Source organism: Impatiens glandulifera, chromosome 9, assembly GCF_907164915.1.
Source record: "Impatiens glandulifera chromosome 9, dImpGla2.1, whole genome shotgun sequence".
Lineage (NCBI taxonomy): Eukaryota > Viridiplantae > Streptophyta > Magnoliopsida > Ericales > Balsaminaceae > Impatiens > Impatiens glandulifera.
In genome coordinates this window covers 22,683,900-22,696,884 of record NC_061870.1, presented here as the reverse complement: position 1 = coordinate 22,696,884, position 12,985 = coordinate 22,683,900, and the positions used below count along the sequence as shown (strand labels likewise).

The following is a 12,985-nucleotide window of genomic DNA, read 5'->3' as shown; positions in this document are numbered from 1 at the left end:
TTTACTGCATTTTAAGTATGAGAATAGGTATTTGGGTTAGAGATGTATAAATTTCTTTCATAATATATATATTTCTCTTTTTTATTTAATTATTAAGTATTTTTTTCTACTTATTGTATAAATTTTTATATATTTCACACTAATAATATAAAATATTTTTTTTATTAATATTTTTACACAAAGATATATAATATTATATATATATATATATATATAATAACAATATATATAATAATGTTTAATAGATGAATATGAAGGTTTATACACAAATTATTAACTCTATAAATTACTCTACTTTTTAAATTAATTTCTTTATATATTTCACTCTTTTTCTTAATCTAATTATTAAGTATTTTTTTTTCATACTTTCACTATATAGATATTTATATTTTTTCACACTAATAATATAAAATATTTTTTATATTAAAATATATAATATTACCTAACATATTTATTTTTATATATAATAACAATATATATAATAATATATATATATATATGATAATTTTAACAAGGTTTGTTTTGTTGTATTTTTTTTGTTTGTGAGATGTAATTTGTGTTTATGTAATAATGTTTAATTTATTTTATGCAGTTGTATAAATAATTGAATGAGAATTTAAAAGTAATTAATAAGTTGTTATAAAGTTATGAGTTCAATTTGTAATTTTAGATAAATATATAGATAATATTGAAAAAATTAAAATTTATTATAAAAATGAATATTCTGAGAATATTCTTTTGAGTTTGAGTTTTTGGGTTGGGATAAATTAGTAAGATGTTTAATGCATTTTAAGTATGAGAATAAATATCTTTCATAATATATATATTTCTCTTTTTTAATCTAATTGTTAAGTATTTTTTTCTACTTACTATATAAATTTTTATATTTTTTCACATTAATAATATAAAATATTTTTTACATAAAGATATATAATATTACATAACATATTTATTTTTATATATATAATAACAATATATATAATAATGTTTAATAGATGAATACGAAGGTTTATACACAAATTATTTTTATCTCAATTCATAATTTCTCTCTTAATTAACTCTATAAATTACTCTACTTTTTAAATTATTTTTTTATATATATTTAACTATATATATCTAATGACACTTAATTTTGAAATGTTGGAGGTGTACATCACGCTCTTTCCAAAATGATCTACATCATCATAGATATTTTTATGTGTTAGATATATATATTTCTCTCTCTTCATTTATCTTTATTAATTAATTTTTTTATTTCCTTTACCATATATATATTTTCTCACTAATAATATAAAATATATATTTTTTATCAATTTTATTAAATAAATTTCATAATTATCTATCTCCGTTACTCTTTTATATATATATATATATATATATATATATATATATATATATATTAATATTTTTTATTAATTAAATTTAACATTAATATTAATTATAAAAAATTGCAAAAATAATAAGTGTTTCAGTTATTATATTATATTCATTATAAAATTATTTTATTTATATTAATTCAGTTTAACATTAAATATTAAATATGAAAATATGTAAAAATAAAAAATTTCAGTTATTATATTATAATTAATGAAAATATGTAAAAATAAAAATTTCAATTATCATATTATAATTAATGAAAATATGTAAAAATAAAAAATTTCAGTTATCATATTATAATTATCTATTAATTGAATTTAGCAATAAATATTGATTATATCAACTATTAATAAATATTGATTATATTAACGTATATAACTACAATTAAACCAATATATTACTCCATCCAAATATTTTATTCCTATAAAAAATCTTAGATTAACAAGGTTCAACTGGAGAGAGAAGAGTGATATTTGGTCGATCTCCTTTTGTCGTGTGCTATCTCTATTCATAATCTTCTCAATTTCTCTATCAATATCATGTTTTCAATAATTGAATTTGCATTATGTTATATTTCAACAATCCGTTTTCACTGATTTGTATTTTTTTCCATGAATTTGATCATTTCAGGCAGCTGAAAAAACATCCTCGGTCTCCTTTTGTAGTTTCTAACTCTACAATCATTCACAAAATTCAGGTAATTTCTCTTTCCTAATTTATTTATCTTACTTATTTTCTCTCTCATAATATAAGATCATCTCCAACCCACCAGCAAACAACTCCATTATAGGTCACTCAACTGCATTTTAAGTTTTTCTACAAAATATTTCTCCCCCAAACCCAAATATGCAGTGACACTGTTCACATACTCAAAAGGTTTTTAAAACTTTCATTTCAGTCATTTTAGTTTGTTTTTAATTAATTTATATAACTTATTTATATTTTAATTTGTTTACATATTTTATTTATTTATATTTTAATTTATTTATATAATTTATTTATATGTTTAATTCATAATAATTTTAATAAGGTTTGTTTTGTTGTATTTTTTTTATTTGTGAGATGTAATTTGTGTTTATGTAATAATGTTTAATTTATTTTATGTAGTTGTATAAATAATTGAATGAGAATTTTAAAAGAATTACTAAGTTGTTGTAAAGTTATGGGTTCAATTTGTAATTTTAGATAAATATATAGATAATATTGAAAAAATTAAAATTTATTATAAAAATAAATATTCTGAGAATATTCTTTTGAGTTTGAGTTTTTGGGTTGGAGATAAATTACTAACATGTTTACTGCATTTTAAGTATGAGAATAGGTATTTGGGTTAGAGATGTATAAATTTCTTTCATAATATATATATTTCTCTTTTTTATTTAATTATTAAGTATTTTTTTCTACTTATTGTATAAATTTTTATATATTTCACACTAATAATATAAAATATTTTTTTTATTAATATTTTTACACAAAGATATATAATATTATATATATATATATAATAACAATATATATAATAATGTTTAATAGATGAATATGAAGGTTTATACACAAATTATTAACTCTATAAATTACTCTACTTTTTAAATTAATTTCTTTATATATTTCACTCTTTTTCTTAATCTAATTATTAAGTATTTTTTTTTTCATACTTTCACTATATAGATATTTATATTTTTTCACACTAATAATATAAAATATTTTTTATATTAAAATATATAATATTACCTAACATATTTATTTTTATATATAATAACAATATATATAATAATATATATATATATGATAATTTTAACAAGGTTTGTTTTGTTGTATTTTTTTTGTTTGTGAGATGTAATTTGTGTTTATGTAATAATGTTTAATTTATTTTATGCAGTTGTATAAATAATTGAATGAGAATTTAAAAGTAATTAATAAGTTGTTATAAAGTTATGAGTTCAATTTGTAATTTTAGATAAATATATAGATAATATTGAAAAAATTAAAATTTATTATAAAAATGAATATTCTGAGAATATTCTTTTGAGTTTGAGTTTTTGGGTTGGGATAAATTAGTAAGATGTTTAATGCATTTTAAGTATGAGAATAAATATCTTTCATAATATATATATTTCTCTTTTTTAATCTAATTGTTAAGTATTTTTTTCTACTTACTATATAAATTTTTATATTTTTTCACATTAATAATATAAAATATTTTTTACATAAAGATATATAATATTACATAACATATTTATTTTTATATATATAATAACAATATATATAATAATGTTTAATAGATGAATACGAAGGTTTATACACAAATTATTTTTATCTCAATTCATAATTTCTCTCTTAATTAACTCTATAAATTACTCTACTTTTTAAATTATTTTTTTATATATATTTAACTATTTTTCTTAATCTAATTATTAAGTATTTTTTTTCTTACTCTTACTATATAGGTATTTATATTTTTTCACACTAATAATATAAAAAAAAAATTATATTAAAATATATAGTATTACATAACATATTTATTTATATATATATAATAACAATATATAATAATGTTTAATAGATGAATATGAAGGTTTATACACAAATTCATTATTATTTTTATCTCAATTCATTATTTTATATTCAAGAATTTTTTCATTTCATAATTTATCTTTCTAATTAATTCCTAATATTACTCTTTTTTTTAATTAAATTTTTTTCCACTTTCTACTTATCATAATATATAAAAATTTAAAATTATATATATATATTAGGTAAGTTAAGACTATTTATTTTAAATAGGTGGTTATATATAAATAAATATTTTAAATAACAATATTAAATATTTCTCTCAAATAAATCTATATATATATTAATTTCGTACCTATTTTTTTTTTTATCTCTAATCTTTATTTTCTTTATTTATATATATATATATATTGCTTAAGAGAATTTTTTTAATTTGGTTGTTCAAGAAATCATTTATGTGTGGACAATATTATTTTTTATATCACAGTTTTTATTATTTGGTAATTTTCTGCCTTTTTCTTAAATGTTATGGTGATCACTCTACTAAATTGTGGTTTCATCTCTAAAATGACTGTGATGTAAACTTTTTAACAAAGTTCTGTCTTTAAAATATTCTTATTTTTATCTTGACTCTTGTATATCTACACTATCTCACTTTATTAAAAATACAAAGGTCTAAAGAGAATTTGATTGAGCCAACTTATTTTTTTTAAATAATATTATTATTTTAGTTTGAATTGTTTTAAGAGAATTTTTTTAATTTGGTTGTTCAAGAAACTATTTATTTGGAACAATATTTTTTTTTGTATCACAAATTTTATTATTTAGTAATTTTCTGCATTTTTTTAATGTTATTAATACCTGTAATCACTTTACTATACTACTATAGTGGTTTCATCTCCACAATGACCGAGTGTGATTTAAACTTTCAAACAAAGTTCTATCTCTAAAATATTCTTTTTTTTGTCCTGACTCTTATATATCAATACTATCTCACTTTATAAAAAAAATACAAAGGTCTCAAAAAAATTTGATTGAGCCAACTTATTTTCTCTTTAAATAATACTATTTTTTTAGTTTGAATTTTTTTAAGAGAATTTTTTTAATTTGGTTGTTCAAGAAACTATTTATTTGTGGACAATATATTTTTATTATTTGATAATTTTTCTGCATTTTTCTTGTACTACAGTGTAGTTTCATCTTCACAGTGACCGAGTGTGATCTATCTCTAAAATATATATATATATTTTTTGTCTTTACTCTTGTATATCTACACCTTCTAACTTTATGAAAAATACAAAGGTCTCAATCATTCTTTTACTAAATTTATTGAAACTCATTGCAAAAAGTCAACCTTAAGAACTAAAAATAATTAATATACATATGATCGAAACATATTTTATATTATATAAACATATATCTTACTTTTAAGTTAATATTATTATTACAATTAAGTTACTATTAGTAATGATATATTTTTTATTGAATAAAATATATTAATACTTACTTAATCTTTGATTATAAATATAGAATTTGTATCATTTGGTTAATCTTCTTTTTTACAATATACTATTTAAGAGAATTTTTTTATAATTTAGTAAAGGAGTTTTATTAATCTAAATTTTCCATGACCTACTTTCAAATTTTTTGGACTAGGTTGGTCTTAGAAAGAAAAAAAATTTTTGAAAATTGGTTATAAATACTTATTTAAATGCTGAACTATAATATCAAACTATATCAATTATAGGTAAAATGTGTTATATACTATTATATCATTCATCCCGTATGAGTTTATCCCCTCTTTTATCTTCGGATAAATTACTTCGTTTCTTTTGTGATGAAAAATTTTCTAACAAAAATTAACCTTCTAGAAAAAATAAGATTCTAATTTTGTAATTACATTTAGAAATATATAAAAATAAAAAATATATTTAATAAAATAGTTTAGAAGTCTAATAACAATCCTCTTTTTTCAAACATCATTCAAAAGATAAATTAAGTTTTAAGCCAATATAATTTATTTATATTTATTCATTTTTTAAGTTAAAATCGGGTATTGACTATTGAATTATGTTAGTTTTTATAAAATAGAATATTTTTTAAAAAACAATCAACAAAATTATATAAAAATTCAAAGGATTCGCATAGCACTTTGACACAAGAAATTAAGACGAAAAAAAAATAACTAAAAATTAGAGTCAATAATCTAATCTTTAAGAATTAAGAACCATCCAGTAAATCTACAAATGTCTATAAATTAAATTAGAGTTGAGAGATTTAATTTAATATAAGAAAAATAATAATATATACTTTATTTACCCTACATAAAAAAAAATTAATTATTTTTTTAGAGTGAGATTTAATTTTTATGTTTTTTTTAATAGTACGTTTTTATATGGGTATAATAATTTTTACAATTAAAATTACAAATTTATATAATGTAAAAAAATAATATGAAATGATATAACCTTTATTTATATAATAATAATAATGTAATTTTAAATTTTATCTTTCTTCTTCAATCAAATTTTCTCAATTTTTATTTTAAGTTTAAATAACTTAAATAAAAATAAATTATTTTTAAAATTATAGTTATAAACTCATAATATTATTTATTTAATTAATTATATATATTAAATTTAAATGTTATTATCTCATATAAAATAATATTTAATAAAAAAAAATCAAAAAATTTATATGATTTTAAAAAAATGACATAAGATAATATAACTTTTATTTGATTATATCTAAATTAAGTTTAAATATTTTCAAACATTTATTATATAATAATAATAATAATAATAATAATAATGTAATTTTAAATTTGATGTACCAAATTTATATTTTTTTTATTTTTATCAAAATTTTTTAAATATTATTTTAAGTTTAATTTATTTTTTTATTCACATTTTGTTTTCTATCTTATAATTTAGTTATATTTTTTGATTGATTATGTATATGAATTATATTTTTTTCTTTTATTATTTTTCTTGAATTTGGAATTGAATAATAAATAGGTAGATAATGAATCTAAAATAAATATCATATCATTAAAAGTTAATTAGAAAATTACATTAATTTTGAAATTTTTATAACTTTATTTTATTTTTCTAAAAATATTTAGATTAACCTTTTAAAAGAATTTATTTTTTTTCAAATAGTATGATAATGTAGTTTGTATTTTGTAAGCAAAACTTATTAGTTAATTTTTATTGTTTTATTTTTTTTATATAAAAAAGTGCCTAAAGATCATATTTTTTTATAACTATGATATTTTTTATATTATAATCTTTGATTTAAGATATTTAAAAATATTTTTTTATTTTTTTTATAATAAAAACAATGCAAATATTTTCACATTTTATAGTTCGACAAATTATTCTAAGGATAAGAAGTATTGTGAAGCTAAATTGTACCACCTAAAAGTTGAGTAATATAATATAATGGTGTTATTTAATTTTTTTATTATTATTTTTTATTAATTCAAAAATTTGTTTGATAAATTTATTTATTTATTATAATATGTCAAATTATAATATTTTTAGGTCAATAATAAAGTTTTTATATCTGAAATTGATCCTGATAATGAGGTGGGCCCAAGAGAGAAAAGGCAGGAAAAGCTCGAATATATTCTTATGAATTACAGTAGGAACTGGACCAATCTATCTTGAAAAGCTCTCATGTCCCGCTAACTTTCTAAAATGTAAGGTCATAAAAACAGCTCATAGATAGTAAAAGTTGGGTCTCACATCACCGGAGCGATTCCAGTAATTGTTATTTGTTTATTTTATTTATAAGATTTTTTTTATTATATTGTTAAAAAATTTTGATTATTTTATTAATGATTAATTTCAGTTAAATTTTTTGTTAAATATTTTTTATATCTATAATTTGTCATATTTAAAGGTATTATATGAGTCTTCTCTTAAAAGTTTAAAATAAGATTTATTTATCTTTTAAAGTACTTAATATTATAAAAATGAGAAGAAAAATTTTTAAAATATAATTTATTAGTATAAAAATATGTCATTTTTTTTAAACTCACTCAATTTTGTTAATAATATTCATGAATGGTGGTGTGATTTATATAATATTATAATTTACACTTATCTTTTATCTTATTCTAAATTGTAATCAACAATATTTATCTTTAAAAAATTGTTTATCACGTGTAAAATGACCCTACAACATAAGGAAATAACTCTAGTTTGTTTAATAATTTAGTTAGTGCGAGTAGAAGGATGTGACTGTCCATTATTTTATTTATTTATTTATTATATATAATGTAAATAAAAGATAATATTTTTTTTTTTAAATTACAGTTTTCTAATAACATTTTTTAATTAAAATGTTTTTAATAAAATATTTTTAATGAAAATCGATCATGATATTATTGAGTTTATAAAGTTAGATTTTCATTGTCACTTTACTATATTCTTTAATTTTTGTTTAATTTAAAACTATTTGATATTTGGGTAAAACTAGTTTGTGGAACAATTGTTATTTTTTATCAGAAAAATATTAATTTTATTAATTTAGAAAAGAAAAAATAATATATAAGAGGGCAAAATAAAAATTAAAAAGATCCCAATATTAAATTTGTAACTTATAAAAAATAAAATTACAAGAAAATAATTAAGATTAGATAAAAATATTATTTAAAAAATGATATTTTGTTAAGAATAAATACTATATTAAGAGACAATCATTATGTATAATCAAGGATTGAATTACGAGTCTATTAAGTGAAAAAAGTTGAAAATTCTACATTTCAAAATTTAACAAATAAGAACTACTCATATTAACTAAATTTACTCGAATGATATTAATGACTTCTAACAAAGAAAATAATTACTAATAAGATGTAAAAAAAAATTATATGAAAATTGAAATTAACAAGATTGTTAAAAGTGATGAATTTGAATATATATATATATTCAAAAAATATGTAAAGTAAAATTGCATATACTTAAAAATATTTCAATCTTGTTTTTAATAGTCATCTTCCATGAGTTTCTCGACACTCAACAATTCAAAACCGGTGGTTACAAAACCATTAAACTTTATATCCTAAGTTAAGGACATTTTTAAATCTACAGAGATATAAAAAATCTCTAAATTCATTTCCCGCACATTTTCGTCAAATCATCTCCTTCTTTCATTTCTCTCTAATGAAAATCGTCTCCAAACTCAAAAACCTAAATTTATTCAATCGATGAACTCAAATCTCTATAAACTTTTTCAACGATAGTTAAACATAAAACTTTTTTATTGTTCATTATCAATCAAAAAAATCTTAATCATAACTATTGCTAAAAAAACTACGAAAGACTTGGAGTTCACACAATAAATATATATAAGGTTTTGAAAGTATGGGTGATTTTCGTCAAAGAAAAATGAATGGAGGAGATAATTTGACAACAATGGGCCGAAAATAAATTTGAAGATAATTGTGACAACTAGATTCGTGACCTTATCTTTTTTTCCAAATCATTGTCCTATCATTTCTCTTAATATAATTGGTTCAAATATATAGTAAAAGAATAAAAAAATATATAAATAAAATAAAGTTACATTGGAGCAACTCTCTATTGATGGATATTGATGGAGAAGAGATTACTCAAAAGCATTTTCCTGAAAATAAACTTTGTAATAATGCAGAAAACAAACCAGGACGATACATAAAGCAGAAAACAACCCAGATAGTCAGAAGAGTATTGTAGTAATCATGAAGTTCATACTGAAAATACTATTTTCATTCATCATGGATAACAAAAACATAAACCCAACTTCATAAAAAATCTACAAGTTTCAAAGGAAGGATTAATGGGTACACCTTTAATTTAAAGCAAAGGTGGAAGATACTCTAATTTCAGAATCGATAAAGCTTGTTCAGACTATTTAAATAAAAATTCTAAAGCTCAAGATCAAAATTCATTGAATCATGGAGATACATTGAAGAAATTAGGAAATTGGCCTCAAAGAGAAAATTAATCTATCAACATGTGTAAATTCAGACATATGCTTGTCAATTAAATGAAATTTATCATAGGCCATAATATCTTCAACAATGAGAAAACAATAAAAATATTAGACAATGTGAAATAGGACTCAGTTAATAGAAGAAATTTCGTCAAGGCAAATTTGCCATTACGACGAACGAGACCTATATTGTGTATTCATCACAGTCCCACCTTCACAAAAATAGTAAATTCATAAAATAATCTAACCATAAAACATCACAATAGGCTAACATTGTAAAAAAAAACACTTTAGTAATCAAATGGTAGGCAAAATCAGAAAATGACCTTACTTATTCATCACGTGGATAGTGTGATAAGGTTTATCATGATTCCAAGATCATGGTTTTCCAGTTCTCTTCTCTAGAATTTGTGTTCTTGGGTAGTTGAAAGAGACAAAGAACCAACTTTAAAAAGAAGAATGGGTCATCAGATAGGAGCGAAAGACTATTTGAGATTAAATTAATCATAAAGATTTTTTCATCTGAACTATGCATTTACAATCATCATTTGACCCATCAACATAAATCTCTTTTTAACAGTAAAAAAATCAAATTTAAAATATAGAAATGTAATCCAGTTACATTGGAGCAGATCTCTATTGCTGTATCAAGAGATTACTCAAGCAGAAAGGAATCTTGCTATACGCACAAATAAAATCTTAAAAATCATTTTCCTGAGAATAAACTCAAGAATGTCTTCAAGAAGAACTATGTGCACAATCATCATCCAATCCCCAAGTAACAATCCAAATGAAAACCAATAACAAAATTACAGAAAGTAGAAAACAACCAAGAGACTCAGAAGGAAGGCAGTATTGTAGTAATCATGAAGTTCATACTGTAAATACTATTTTCATTCATCATAGGCAACAAAAACATAGATTTAACAGTTAAACCATAACAGGTAGCCTTTTTAATAAGATTGATCATTGCCCATACAGTAGAAAACAAAGAAAAATTAAGATAAAAACAAAGATTTGTCATTTAGAGACAATTCGAAATGGGACTCAGTTTATGGGTGGTGATATATCAGAATTGTCGTCAAGGCAAAGCCATTACGACGAACGAGACCAATTATGTAATCGTCATAGTCCCAACTTCATAAAAAATCTACAACCTTTCAAAGGATTAAAGGTGACAGCTTTAATTTAAAACAAAGGGGGGAGATACCCTAATTAAAGATCAAAATTTATTGAATCAAGCAGAAAGATTGAAGAAATTATAAAATTGGCCTCATAGAGAAGATTAATGTATCAACAAATGAAAATTCAGACATATGCTTGTCAATTAAATAAATTTAATCATTGGCCATAGAATGAAAATGAATAAGGGGCAAGAAATGGGAGAAGATGTGAGAAAGGACTCAGTAAACAGTAGATTTTCGTCAAGGAATATTAACCATTACGACGAACGAGACCTATTGTGATTAATCATCACAGTCCAATCTTCACAAGCATAAATAATACTTACAAATTAGACAAAGAACTCATCTTAAACGTAGGCGAGAAGTGAGAAGATGATCTCTCTACTATTATCGATCGTGCGTATTTGGAGATCAGGTATAGCGTGATTATATAGGGAGCTCAAAATTAGGTTTTCACCTTCTTTTTGCTAGGGTTTGTTTTCTTGGCTACTTGGGAATTTGCCGGGTTTAACGGGCAAATAGATATGGCAAATTTCCGGGTTTAAAATTTCAACCGGATCCGAAATTGCCCAAAAAATCGAGAAAAAATGGACACTTAATTTATCCGATTATTTTTACTCATTTAATTACTTTAATATATTTTTGAACATTTATTTTTTTTAAGATGTTTTTATTAGTTGAACATAATTTAATCAATTTAATAAAATTTTAACTTTTTAACTTAATTTTAAAATATTTAATAATACATAAAAACAAATCAATTTATATTAAATTTTAAAAATTATTTAATAAAAAATTTAAAATATTATATTTATTAAAATAAAATAAACCGTCCTAAATTATAACATATAAAAATAAATAATATTTATAAGAAAAACAAATATTAATATTAAAAATTAATATTTATAAAAAAATTAATGTTAATAATAAAAATTAATTCTCTGTCTAATGGCTAATTATCTTTCTTTTACCTCTTCTTTTATTCCCTCTCATATCTCCATTTTGGTTCAGTCATTTTATTGCATAATTGAAGATAAAAAAAATTAAAAATGTTGTATTATAAAAAAAAATTAATAATAAATGAAACTGAATCAAATGAAATCAATAATAAAAAAAAAGAGAGACATTTAAAAAAATATTTAAAAAAAACGAATTGTTTTTTCGGGTACCCGAAATCGAACCGGAACCAATCGGTTTCGACCCGAAATTACCCAAAACCGAAAAGCTAACAAATTACCTGAACCAATCGGTTCGGTTCCTTCGAGTCCCCGACCCGTCGGGACTAAAATGACATGCTTATTCGCAAACCGCATAAATAGTCAAAGGAGAAATCTTCGTTATATCCACTTAATTTATTTATTTTATAATTAATATTTAAAAATCATTATAAATACTGAGATAAATACAAAATATAACTTCTTATTCTTTTGTGCCGCAATAAAACAAAAAATAAAAAGACGTCGTTTTAGCTACAATAGAAGGACCTACAACGGTAGAGAATACATTTGGCTCTTGGAATTCAATCTATTTGTGGTTGGAACAACTTGAAAATTCAACCACTTCACATACTTCATTGTCCTAACCTTTTCTCGTATGTTTCATATTCTTTTATTGATTGGTTAATATGCCTAACAAGAAATATGACTATAGTCTCATCTCTTAATTACTTGATCAAGACATCAATTGAAGACCGGACACTTAATGTCTAAATTTAGATCGAGATTAAGCTCCAAGCCATGACGTCTGAAATAAGATCCTGTGAATGCGACATCAAGGTCTTGTATGTAAATTTCTTAGCCAGACTTCATACATCTCTTCTCTTTAGGTTTCGAGTTGTTTTTGAACTATTTAAGTTTAAAATTACTAAGCTAGTCAATCAACTATATAGCTGCTTTACTTTAAAACTGAGTTTTCTATCGGTTTTGCTAATG

At 20.8% G+C, this 12,985-nt stretch overlaps 2 non-coding genes and 2 pseudogenes across 2 annotated transcripts; all 4 read right to left on the bottom strand.

Moving 5' to 3' along the window:
* Positions 1 to 9,995: 9,995 nt before the first annotated feature.
* On the bottom strand, positions 9,996 to 10,079 carry LOC124916874 (annotated as a pseudogene).
* A 250-nt stretch (positions 10,080 to 10,329) lies between these two features.
* LOC124916848 lies at positions 10,330 to 10,427 on the bottom strand. The gene has a single exon (XR_007096936.1). It is a non-coding gene; the product is annotated as a small nucleolar RNA snR60/Z15/Z230/Z193/J17 (small nucleolar RNA).
* A 486-nt stretch (positions 10,428 to 10,913) lies between these two features.
* On the bottom strand, positions 10,914 to 11,004 carry LOC124916861. The gene has a single exon (XR_007096948.1). It is a non-coding gene; the product is annotated as a small nucleolar RNA Z43 (small nucleolar RNA).
* A 265-nt stretch (positions 11,005 to 11,269) lies between these two features.
* LOC124916877 lies at positions 11,270 to 11,352 on the bottom strand (annotated as a pseudogene).
* Positions 11,353 to 12,985: the final 1,633 nt, after the last annotated feature.